This window comes from Myodes glareolus, chromosome 12, assembly GCF_982192425.1.
Source record: "Myodes glareolus chromosome 12, mMyoGla1.1, whole genome shotgun sequence".
NCBI lineage: Eukaryota > Metazoa > Chordata > Mammalia > Rodentia > Cricetidae > Myodes > Myodes glareolus.
In genome coordinates this window covers 41856509-41870304 of record NC_142037.1, presented here as the reverse complement: position 1 = coordinate 41870304, position 13796 = coordinate 41856509, and positions in this window count along the sequence as shown.

Below are 13796 nucleotides of genomic sequence, written 5' to 3'. Positions count from 1 at the left end.
ACAAAACAAAACAAAAAAAGAACTTTGCTGTCTCCCCACTCCCAGCAAGCTCCGTTAACATTTTACTAAGGGAAACTGAGGGTAGACTAGTAACTCTCCTTGCTGGGATACATTTTACATTCTGGGCTTTGTATTTGGGTCTTGTGTTATCTTTCTGTTATAAGATCTGAAACAGCCACCTTGAAGAGAGAAGAAGTCTCTTTATGGCTCAAGGTTTTGGGATTTCTAGTGTACAGCTGATGGGTCCTATTGCTTTAGGTCTGGGGGAAAACCATACATTATGATTGGAGCAGCAACTGATCTAAACTGCCTACTTGATGCTCAGGAGGCTGAAGGACTAGGTTCTTACAACATCCTTCAAGGACATAACTTCAGTGACATAAACATCTTCCAGTAGTCCCCAACTCTTAAAGGTTCTACCACTTCCCAGTAGTTCACCCTAGGGACCATGTCTCAAATACATGGGTCAGTGTTGAAATTAAGCCTGTGTGTATGGGTTACTGTGTGGGGGTTAATATGATCTCCTTCTGAGAGAGTTTGAGTTGGGTCTCTGTCCTAACTCTTCATGCAGAGGAAAGTGTGGTGTAGTGAGGTGGAGATGAGAAGGCACTTGGCACACTAAGAACCTATTGGGCGTGTGGCCTGCCTACCGTCTAAAATACTTGAAAAAGGAGAGATGTCACTAGGCTATAACAGTGGGCTTAGGAAAGATCATGAAAACCTCCGGCCAGGTGGTGACCATACAGATGTATGCTAAGAATTATAACAGGGAAGCCGGATGGTGGTGGTGCACACATTTAATCCCAGCATTTGGGAGGCAGAGGCAGGTGGATCTCTGTGAGTTTGAGGCCTGGTCTACAAGAGCTAGTTCCAGGACAGGCTCCAAAAGCTACAGAGAAAACCCTGTCTCAAAAAACTATAAAACGAGCAAGCAAGCAAACAAACAAACAAACAAACAAAAAACACAAAAAATTTTACAGGGAATGACACACATATGAACTTCTGAAAGTCTGACCTGAGAGCTGTGTTAAGCAAGGGATGGAAGGGAACAAACCCTGGGGGAAGGGATGGGACAGAAGCTTGTGGGAGACACATGGGCACCAGAACGCCGCTGTGGATAGCAAAGGGCATAGATCTAATAGCTCCAGTGCCTGGATCTAAGATACATTGAATGAAGAAAGAGTCTAGAATGAGTACCAAGTCCTGGTTTGAGAGACAAGGTGGATGGGACATCGAGAGGGTCTTGCCCTTCCCAGTCACCATCCCCTCAAAGCATACTCAACTCCCCAACTTCTCTAAGAAGACACGGGGGTGCACAGTAGAACTCCATCTGGAGCAGGCCCAAGGGGCAGCACCGTAATCAAGTTTTATGAACATAGCTGGAAGGCTTTAAGGATTTCCTACCCAACCATGTCACAATCATGACTCATGTGGAATCTAATTAACCCTCATCTCTGTGGGGATTGGAATTCCCAGGAGCTCCTGTAGATCCCAGAGTCCATAGCTACTCAGTCTCTTACATAAAAAGGCTTAGTGTTTTCATAAGATTTTATTCCCATCATCTTGCATATGTTAAAGGATCTCTAGACGGCTTATCATATCTAACACTATGAAAATACTGTCCAGTCATTATCCTTTATTGCTTATGGAATACTGACAATGGGATAAAAGGTTATCAGTACGGACATGTTCAGCATGGATGCTTTGTCCAAATGCGTTCTATCCCGGGTTGAATCCGTGGATGTAGAAGTCATAGTTATGGAGGGCTGAGGGCAGTTTTCTGTTCTGTAAATCTCTGTCCACGTCAGCTCTGAGTTGCTTTTTAATAGGCTTGTAAATATTTTCACAAGTGGAAAACTCTTTTTAGATGACTGATAATTTGGGCTTCCGTCATGAAGCTTTACTGTAACATCCTGAATCTGAGAATGGTAATCCCCTATTTCTCTGGATTCAAGCAAGTAGATGAACAAATACCAGAGAAGAATTAAGGAAAGAGCAGGGTCACACTGTTTCTAAGTTCATTACAATCTGGGAGTGGTGAGGAGAGAGACTCAAGGTAGTGATCACTCTTTGTGGAAGGCTGGTGAGGGTTACCATGACTCCCTAACATTCCGAGACTGCTTAGCATAGGAGTTCCCACACAAACTTTCCAGCTCAGCATCTCTGATCTGTTGCCATGAAACCTTCTTCTTGTCTGTTATCTGTCCACTCTGAGGATGATTCAGGACCAGTCAGTAAGCCTGGCAGCGCTGTAACCTTTCCCACAGAATGTGTCCCCTGGATCTGCAGATGGGTTCCACACCCCACCTTCTCTTTCTAGGGTTCAATTTGTGTTCACGTCCAACAATGTCACTGGTTCTTATGGGCGTGACTTACTTGAAGCTGCAATAAATGGCATTTCCACATCTGCCCTTGGCAAGTAGAAGATCGTCAACGCACCGTTTCCCCATCCCCCTCTCCGGGAAATTCGCACGTCACCGGCTACATCTCTGCAAGCTGTCTTCAGTGAGTCCTGCCTCCACAGTCACCTTCTGGTTTCTCTTGAGCCACCATTTATTCCGTCTATGTAGTTGAGTTTGCCCTAGAACTTCTGAACGTCCTGCCTCTACTTCTCTCCCAAAAGCTAGGATTATACTTCCGTTTAACGTGGTGCTGGGGATCAAGCCCTAGGCTTCACACATGCTAGATAAACATTTTACCAACTGACTATATTCCCAGCCCCTTGAGGGAACATGATTACTGGCTCAGGTTCCAAACTGTCTCAGGCCTCTCCCGGCTCAGGCTCCCGCTGAGCCAAACCATCCGTCAGAACCTTCAGCCATGAAGGGCTCCAATCAGCAGCTAATTTGCCTTGAACGCTTCTGTGTGCACAATCCTGTGTGACCTTCACCGCAAGCTTAAGCCATTGGCCCTTTCCCGTGGAGGAAACCAAGACCTAAAAAAGGAAAACAAAGTGCCTAGAGTTACAGGAGCTGGCACAGGAATCGCTCCGCTGCCTGGCCCTGGCTCCACAGTGGGTCCCCTCACCAGGACAGCAAAGTCTGGGAAGCTCAACTCTGGCTCAGAATTGGTCTGCCCTCCCTCCCGAGCTCCAAACCCCAATCCCAGTGTCCTCTGAGCTCCCCAAGACCATCTTTATCCCAAGCCTCCTCACCCCTGCAAACTCGGTTGCCCTATTATAGCATAGTCATCATAGGGCTTTCTTTCCTTACCTTACCCTTAACATCCTGCCTACACGCGTATTATCTCTCCAACCTCAGGGCTCCTCTTTCCTTCCAGACATGCCACAACCACGCATGGCCAATTACCAACTCTGTGCTACAGTGTCAAGTACGGCTTTCTGTTAAGGCCCCCATCTTCACTCAACCCGGCCCACCATAGTAACCCAGGACTTCTAAAGCTGTGTCTGAGCATCCGCTGTCTGTCTGTCAGCTCTCTCGGTGACCCCAGAGCCTGCTGCCTGCCCTGTTATTGGATTCCGGTGGTGATCCATTTTAACTGTAAAACCCCATTCCCCAAACCCAACAGTGCTGTTTTATAGTACTCTGCCTCTCCAGTATTTCTTCTGCCTGGAGCCCTGCCCTCCTCCAGCTCCTCGGGACAGCGTGTGCGACCTTCTTGGCTCCATCACTCTCTACTGCATCCACCACACTTGTCTGTTTTTCTGTCTTCTTCCAGACAGCAGAGGCCATCTTGATGGTAGTCAGAGCTACATGAACTATAGAATAGCTACACAAGAAACGGCTGTGTGTGTGTGTGTGTCATGTGTTGAGAGAGTGAGAGAGAATGTGTATGTATGTTTGTGTGTGTGTGTGTGTGTGTGTGTGGTGTATGGTGTGTGTGTGTGTGTCATGTGTTGAGAGAGTGAGAGAGAATGTGTATGTATGTTTGTGTGTGTGTGTGTGTGTGGTGTATGTTTGTGTGTGTGGTGTGTGTGTGGCATGTGTTGAGAGAGTGAGAGAGAATGTGTATGTATGTTTGTGTGTGTGTGTGTGTCTGTGTGTGGTGTATGGTGTGTGTGTGTGTGTGTGGTGTGTATTGAGAGGCTCAGAGAATATATAAATGTGGGGGGTATGTGTGTATATGTGCGTATATGGTGTGTGTGTGTCTGTGTGTTGAGAAACAGAGAATGAGAGAGAATGTGTATGTGTGTTCATGTGGTGTATGTGTGTGTTTGCACATGTATATAAAGGCACATCCACATATGTGTGGAGGCCAGAGTTCATGTCAGATGTTGCTCTTCAGAAACTATCTTGTTTTTTGAGACAATATCACTCTCTGGGACCTGGGGCTCACTAATTCAGGTAGGCTGGCTGGCTTCAGGGTTTGCTCTGCCCAAGCCCCCAGTGCTGGGGTTACAAACATGCACCACCATGCTCAGGGTGCTTGGAATTGAACTCAGGTCCTCACGCTTGCTTAGCCGCTCTTTACCACCAGAGCCATCTCCCAGCCCCCAAAGAACTCTTCAGACACAGCTGAAGGAAGGAAGGAACAAATGGCATTATGGTTGATTTCATGTGTCAACGTGACTGGGTTAGCCCAGGGAGTCAATGAACTGTTACTCCTCGGGGTGTCTCTGAGAATGTTTCTGGAAAGAGATCAGCTTTTGAACTGATAACACAGATGGCACCATCCAGCCCACTGAGGGTCTGAGGAGAACAAAGAGAAAATGGAAGGAAGTGTTTGCTCTATCCCTTGAGGGACACATCCATTCCTAGCCACTGCTTGTGGTTCTCACGTCTGTGTCTTCCCTTGTTCTCCAGGGAGACGATAGTGGAGAGTCCTGGCATCCCTAATTGTGTGACCAATCACCTCCTAGACATCTGTGCATCTCCTGTCGGGTCTGTTTCTCAGAACAGTCTTCCTGTGGGTGTAAAACCCTGCTGCGCTGTCCCAGACACCACAGCACAGTTTTCTCCTGCGGAGCCCATGGCCCTGCCTGGTCCCCTGCAGTCACTCTTGCTGCCCTTCGCCTCCTGGCACCACCCCAGGACAGCATCCTCTGAGCTGAGACAAGGGTCCCTCCCTTCACTGTCCACCCGCTTTACCTGAAGGACCTCCCTTAACCAAATGGAGGGAAACAGATGGCCTCTGACGTCGGATAACGAGCCTTGGGGTTCCAAGAGGGAGCCACACACCAAACTGTATCTGATGAAGACGCTTAATAAATATTTGCGGAGCAAAGACACGAAGGTACTAAAAATGTTTATACTGAAGATGCAAACAATCTCTGGAAGCAGTTTTTTTGTTTTTGGTAGGGCCAGAACACCACATCTGGAATTCCAGACATCGATGTTAGCAGGCTAGCAGACTCCAGGAGGCTAAAGTCTTATCAGGGGTGCCTCTGCACTCCTTGTCTGGAGCCATCTGGACCCTGCTGACAAACACTTCAAAGGCCGCCACCCTTGCCTCTCCTGGGAGAGAAGGAGGGAGTCTTCCTTAGGGCTTCTACTGCTGTGAGGAGACACCATGACCACAGCAACTCTTACAAAGGAAAACATTTAACTGGGGCTGGCTTACAGTTCAGAGGTTTAGTTCATTATCATCACCAGGGGGAGCACGGCAGCACACAGGCAGACATGACACCAGAGAAGTAGGTAGAAGTTCTACATGCAGCTCCACAGGCAACAGGAAGAGAGAGACACTGGACTGGCATGGACTTTTGAAACCTCAAAGCCCATCACTCCCAGTTACACACTTCCTCCAACGAGGCCACACCTACTCCAACAAGGCCACCTCGCCTATTCCTTAGAAAGTAGGGCCCTGATGACTAAGCATTCAAATATATGAGCCCGTGGGAGATATTCTTATTCAAACCAGCACAAGGAGGGAAGGGAGGTCTCTGGAAAGGGAAGGGTTCCCACTAAAACTCTAGGGGTCTGCAAGCCAGGAGCAGGCCCTCATTCATATGACCACCTCCCAGCCACAGTGGTAGCCTAGCAAACAGAGACCCAGTTTCACTGCATGAACCCAGTTTAACAACCAGACAGGCTGCTGTTACTTAATCAAGGAAGAATCTGCAGGGAGGGGCTTGGGGCCTTATCACGCCCAAACATTTCCTTTGCTTGCAGCACTTTCCTATTTCCTCTTCCCCACCCCACTCCTCCCTCCCATTCTTCTCTCCCTCCCCTTCTAGTCCCTTCCTTTCCCTCCCCTCTCCTCTTCTTTCCTCTCCACCACCCCCTCCCTCCCTCCCGTCTTCCTTTGTCATCTCTCTTGCTTCTTCATTTTTTTTTTCTCTTCATTATTTTATTTCTGCAACTTGTCTTCATTGTCCCCGCACACTTAGAGGCAGAGACAGGTGACGGATGTGATGGGAACTTGGACTTCATGGAGAAGTGCCACTGTCTGAAATAAAAGTGGTGCCCCCGCCCCCTTTCAGACACAAATTCATCGCTTCCGTCTTTGAAAGTCATTCATGGAAACAAGGCATGCTCCCAGCAGAATCTTCAGGGGAGCTGGTGATGACCTTACTAGTGACACAACACATCTCTGCTTCCTGTTGCAGGCTCACAAGGGCCCCACCTCAGTGTGCCTTCTCCTCAAGACCACAAGAGCCACCTTGAAAATGACAGCTGCAGACAGAAGCTCATCACCAACTCAGGGACTCAGCCGCTGCATCAGTGCAGATGGGAAAAACATCTGGTTTCATTCCTCTTTGCCAGCATCTCCTTGGGCAGCATTTACATCACAACCACATCGGCAGTAGTCTCCGGAAGCAACACAGCTGCTTCCGGTCCTGTTACACTTGTGTTAGGTGGTTGAAAATGTCATTAAACCCATTCCTGCTTCAAAATTACAGTCACCCTTGAAACCTGCTCCTAGACCTTGTTACTTAGGATGCTAATAAATAAGGATTTCTAGCACCATAGGGTCTTTATTTCTTAAAATATTATGCTTAATGTATTTCAAAATAAAAGTTTTCTTCTTGGTCCTGGACGTCTCATTTTAACTTGAAAACTTTGAAGAAGGGTTGGTTCTGTGGGTGTCGTACTTAGGGTTTCTACTGCTGTGAAGAGACACCATGACCACAGCATCACTTATAAAGGAAAGCATTTCACTGAGGTGGCTTACAGTTTCAGAGGTTGAGTTCATTGTCATCATGGTGTGACATGGTGGTGTGCCAGCAGACATGGTGCTGGAGAAGGAGCTTAGAGTCCTACGTCTTGGCCTGCAGACAACAGGAAGTGAACTAACACATTGGGCATAGCTTGAGCATATGAAACCTCAAAGTCCACCCACACAGTGACACATCCCTCCTAATAGTGGCACTCCCTATGAGCTTATGAGGGCTGATTACATTCATGCTACCACAGTGGGTTTCAAAGACATCAGGGATGGGGGTTCATGGCCAAGAAACCTAAGTTTTGGATTTTGTGCATGAAAGATTTCTATTTTAGATTCCCAGAATTTACTTTAAAGGCTTAGTAGTTACTCTTTGGATATTTTATTTCCCTTTTCCAGTTATCCATCCATCAATCCATTCATCCAGTCAATACTTAGCATCATTCTGCAAGTTGCCATCCAACAACATACCAAGGCAGCCCATCCTAAGACAGTCGCCGACTGTCAGTTGAGAGGAAGGGGGCCTCAGTTCTGAGAAATCAGGAAACACTCAAATGCAGCTAGCTGCTCATTGCTTTGAAATCCATGGACACTCCCTCCCTAAGGTATAAATTCTATCAGAATAATTAATCATCCTCCCCGAGAGTTCTCATCATTCTGTGACTCCCAGCCCATTCTGTCAAAACCCTCCACATCTCTCTCCATCCTAGCCCTGATGCCCTTCCCAGAAGTTAATCCCCTTCCCCTCCCCCAGCCCCACACTCCCCCCTGCAGATATTTGCTCTGTCACTTTTAATTTTCATTGTTCTCAGCAGTCTGACTTGCCTCTGGGATCCTGAGCCTTCTTGGTTGTGAGGAGAAATAGCCTCCCTCCCCTCTGCCCCCCCATCCCAGAACCTAGCTTGTCTGCTCAGGGCTCTGCTTCCTCCATTTCTTAGCAAATGACTTCTCCATGGATAGATTTGCAGCTCCCAGGAGTGAAATGGCACTCTTCCTCCAAGATCTCTCCGCCTATGTCTCCCACCCCACGGGAACACGATTTCAAGACCGGGCTCCCACTCGCTCAAGTTCTGCCCCCCCAGGCCATTTCCTTCTCAAACCAACTCTACCAAATCCCTCCCGGTTCATCTGTCAAGGCCCACAGGCATGCTACCCCGCCCCACCCCACCCCTGCCACGGGAAGGTCCCCTTCTGCTTAGTTCTCAGTTTAAGCAGCCTTCTGTTAGAGCTTTCTGCACCCCTCAACATCTCAGATAATTCACCCAATGGCTACGTCACGTCAGTAATCAGATGTTGTTTAAAGGCAGGGACCAAGCCATAACCGTATTTGTGACCCAAATACCTAAAAGGCTATACGAAGCTAAAAGAAGAAAGAGGAAGGAATGAGCAAACAGATGAGGGTCTCTCCTTTCCTCAGGGCATCTCTCTGATCGGCTGCGGTTCAGGGCTGCTCAACACTGACTGTGATCACGCGCGCGTAAGTGACACCACACCTCTGAGATTCACTGTCCCTTCTCTGAAGGCTGAGCAAGGGGTGGAGCTGGAAGCTGCTTCGTGGCTCACCTACTCATAGCCAGGTGATCCATTGTGTGATTCTGTGGGCGTCCCTGCTTGCTGGCCCAGAAGAGCCTTCCGCACAAACCATATTCTCTTCCCAGCACCAGGCTCCATTTGCTCTCATGGGAACTGAAAGACATCCTGAATATATGGTGCCCTGGCTGAACCAAACGCATCCTGCCCTTTGCCCACCCAGGCGCCAATCCTAGAGCTCAGTCTCCAGGCCATTAATTTTGGGAATTGTCAACTGTGAGTTGAAGCTCGCAAGGGCAACCTCAAGGTATAGATTTACTTTTGGAATCCAAAGCCATCACTTTCAAATGTTTCCATCTGTGAATCCTGAGTCTCTCCTCTGCCTTCCCCAAGTGCCCTCCCAGCCTTGCCTTCTGAGCATCGCATCCTGGCAGACCCCACCTCCTGATTCACACAAGACATCCTCATCTGTGCTCCTGCAAGTCCATGCACATTTGCACCCACCTGTATGTGTCCCTGCTGGCTCTGAGAAGCTGCCGGTTCCCCACCTCGTGGTTCTGATGTCTTCTTGCCCCACCAACAGCTGCCAATCTTAATATCTGTGATTCGTAAACACCCAAACTATCCTCTATCTTTCCATTTTCCCTCACTTCCCCTCTCTAGTTGTTTTTCCACTTCTTTCTCTGAGCTGGGTCCTTAGCATGCTGGTTTCTGCTGTCTCCTCCCATCTCCTTTGACCTTTTTACCTCATGGACCATGCCCCTCCAGTTGGGTTTTGCTTTAATGCATCTAAACTCATCACCCAACACGTTACTCGACAACCTTTGAAGACACTTAAGCTCACCTCTTGCGTTCATCCTAAGGTCAGGCACACTTCCAGACTTCTAGAGCTCTTTGGGCTTGCCTCTCTCACACTTGCTATTTCCTGCTTAGTCTCCTTTGTTGATCCCTCTTTCTGTCTCCTCAGCCCTAGGTTCCATCCCCAGTTATCTCCTCCGGGTTATACTTGTTCTGAGCCCTAGAATATTTACTTATCCCCCTAAATCTTTGCTACTGCATACAGTCATTTCTCAGAGAACAGAGGAAGGACCCCTATTCACTGGGGACCCTGTAGTTTGCTAACCACAGATAGCCTAATTGAAACCAGTGCAGAGAGAAGAGCCACACCCCAGGGTAGAGACGGGGCTGCAGGGCCTATGGGTTACTGAGGGAATGAAACCATGGAGTCACAGCTCAGTCCAGCTGTCTGTCAGCTCTATCTATTGTAGATCTACCTGTGAGTCCCACAGAGATGTCCAAGAGGAGCAGGATGAGGAGGGGTACACAAGGATCATGGCTGAAGTTCATCCTGATAGGACCAAGCTGGGTCCCTATGACCAGGTGTATCCATGCTACCCGTGGCCAGTTCTGCCCTCACATGAGGCCTCCCAAAGGCAGGAGGAGCCAACAATGGAGAGTGTGGCCCTTCTTCCCTCAACAAGTAAGTTGCAGGGCGAAGCTTCTTCCCCTGAGCCTCTTCCAACCTTTCCAAACCCACCTTGAGAGAATTAATGTCGCCCACACTTTAGTAAATGGTCCCTCATATAGCATTATAAGGATTCCCAATATATTTGACCACTGACCTGGGATTAGGACTCAAAGGCAAAAGTGTTTGGTTTTGTCTTTTCCTCTTTGGTACTCAGAGCACCTTGGGGCCTCCCTAGGCATGGTGCAGTGCTGATATTTAATTAGTATGCCAGTTTCACGAATGAACAAATAAGCAGTAACATTGCAAACAGAACCATTTAATCCCCTCGCACTGGGTTTTCTGTCAAGTATCTATATGGGATTGGGAAATACAGATGTATAGTGACATTTTATTTGTGTTTTAATAAAAGCTTGCACGAAGATGAGGAGGCAAAGTCAAGCCACTAGAAGCCAGGCAGTGGTGTCACACACCTTTCGTCCCAGGATCTGGGAGACAGAGCCAGATGGATCCCTGCGAGTTTAAGGCCCCCCTGGGCTACACAAGATCAATGCAGAAACAGATCCAACGGTGGTGGCTCCCACCTTTAATGTGAGTACTAGGGAGTCATACCTTTAATCCCAGAGCTACAAGGGAATATAAGGCAGGAGGAGTGGGAGGCTCCGTCTGCTGTCACCCGGCCTTGGTAGAAGTAAGACTTCTCTAGTGGCTTGGCTGTTTTGCTTTTCTGCCCTTCAGCTGTCTCTGGGTCTTTATTATTCATGCTACACAGATGATCCATTTCTGCTGTGTAGTCAGCTGAGGCCACATCAGGCAGGGCAAGGGGGTGTGATTCAATCTGGGATTTAATAGTCGCCTGCAGATCTTCTGGCTCTTGCATCTACTTGTCTTCCCTTTTGGCTCCTTAGGGGACACGGTTCCATGGGCTCTTGCTGGTCCAGTGATTTGATAGCCTCATAAGAGCTTGAGGCAGGAGCATCTTATGTATTGCTGTTTGCCGGAAGGGATGAAATTCCATGCTAGCCCCAAACTGCTTCCACGTGATCTCTCTTTGGGGCATAAACCAAGGGGGATAGAATGCCAGCTCTGGGATGGTTACAGAACCCCCAGATGGGCACTACTTGGCAAATATAATTGCCTGCTTGGGCTCCAGATTTTGGTATGGGACAAATGTGATTTGGGTCATCTATATTGTTTTATTTATTTATTTATTTATTTATTTATTTATTATACAATATTCTGTCTGTGTGTATGCCTGCAGGCCAGAAGAGGGTACCAGACCTCATTACAGATGGTTGTGAGCCACCATGTGGTTGCTGGGAATTGAACTCAGGACCTTTGGAGGAGCAGGCAATGCTCTTAACCACTGAGCCATCTCTCCAGCCCTGGGTCATCTATATTGTGTCCTATCATTGACACAGTGGCAAGTGACTTCTCTTTTCTGGTGTGAAGAATAAAAGATGCTCTCTTGAAAACACTTAGCACACAGTAAGAGCACAATACATGTAATAAGAAATGACTTCCACTTTCCTTTTCCTGGGAGGAGACTGTGGGTTTCAAGACAGAGCCTGGGTCAGCCATTTCAGATCTGCCAAGGCAAATCTCCAACTCTGCTCATCTCCAATTAGCCCAATGAGCAAAGCAAAATCCAATAGTTACGACAATAAGTTGTTTTTCTCTCCTTTAAGATGCCGAATCATATGAACTGTTACAAGATTCAGCCCCAAATCACTGAGTCAGCTATTCGAGCAGATGAGATGGCTCAGTGGATAAAAGCCCTGCTGCCAAGCCTGGTGACCTGAGTTATCACCCACAGCCCCACACGGCGGGAGAGACCCAACCCCCACAGTTCTCTGACCCACATGTATGAACAGCATGCACCCCCCACCTCAAATGAATCTTGCCTAGCGGTGGTGGTGCATGCCTTTAAGACCAGCACTCAGGAGGCAGAGGCATGTGGATCTCTGTGAGTTCAAAGCCAGCCTGGTCTATAGGACAAGTTTCAGGACAGGCTCAATAGCTACAGCAAAAACCCAGTCTCGAAACACACACACACACACACACACACACACACACACACACACACACACACTAAAAAAGAATTAGTTATAATCTGGTTTTGGAATACAATTTCAAGTGCCTACCTGTGCCAGGTATGATGTGAATGAGTGGTACATACCAGTGGCGGATGGTGGAGGCCACCATAGGGCCTCAGTGGCTGAGAGGTCAAACCTGGTCCAAGGTGAACAGCACTCACGACCTGCAGCAGCTAGCTACTGTCGAGGGAATTAGACTCAAGACTCCTTCAGCTCAGACCAATACCTCACATCAGGATGAATGTCACTAATTGACTTTAAAAAAAAAACCAACCAAACAACAACAACAACAAAAAAATACATCCGGAAGCCACATCAGGCCAGTGGGATGGAGATGACCCCAAACCAACAGTCTGACCTTTGATGGCAGCCAATGACTTGCCAGTGGTGTTTTTCAAAGTGAACCACACTCTCATTGCATAATGTTTTTCATCCCTACCATACAGGGAGACAATTATTTTGATAACTATGCCAAAGATTATTGTATAGTTTTTTTTCAAAGTCAAACTCAAGATTCTCTTTCAAGGGCTGGTCACGGTTGGTAGAGTGCTTGCTTGGAGTGCAAGAAGCCCTGAGTTTGACCCTTAACACTGCATAAACTGGGTGTGGAGGCACAGGCCCATAATCCCAGCAGAACGATTAGAAGTTCAAGGTCATCTTTATCTACTTAACAAGCTGGAGGCCAGCCTGGGTCTACAGGAGACCTGGTTTGCTCATCTGTCCATCTGTCTGTCTCGCGCGTTCGCAAGACACACACACACACACACACACACAGTCTTTTATGGACAGGGAGGGGAATGAGTTCATAGGTAAAATGCCTATTGCGCACGCATGAGGACCTGAGTTCGGATCCTACACACATCTGTAACCTTAGAGCTGGGGAAGAGGAAGACAGGCCAACCCTCTGAGTTTGCTGGCCGGTCAGTCTAGCCAAGTGGTAAGCTCCAAGTTCAATGAGAGATCCTTTGTTACAAAATAAGGTGGGGAGTAACAGCAAGAGAAGAGCAGTATTGACCTCTGGCTTCCACAAGGACATACATGCACACATGTACACATATACAAACACGCACACAAATTATCTTTTAGATATATTCATCTATTTCTGCTACCAGACTCTGACATGCTTGATTTGCACTATATAACCCATTAATTCACATTATTTCTTTGTAATAATTTCACACAGTGTAATAATTACACAATTACATACTGTGTAAATAATAATTTATACAAACCTATATAGGTTTGTGTACTAGTTACTAGCCTAAAAATGTAATGTATGTCTAAATTAACGATAGAAGTGTGTTTTTTGATCTTTTAGGACAGTGAGAAGTTTCAGTTGAGACTATGGGGGCAAGGATGCTCCATCAGTTGTCCAGTGCCCCAGGCTGGTAAGGCTAGCAGCCGCCTTCCAACTGGTTTGGCTGCAGGGGAAAGATCATCAAGGACGTCCATGGGAAAATCATATGAATCAAGCCAGGAAATAGTAAGTCAGCACTTCCCCCGCGGTGGCTCTGGGTGGAAGGTCTGGAAAGACATTCTCACTGCCAGCAAGGAAACAAATCGTTGGCCGCAGTCGTGAGCAACCATGAAGCCCGAAGAGCAGGCTTTGGGAGGAAGTCTTTGCCTGACAGCAGGGATGT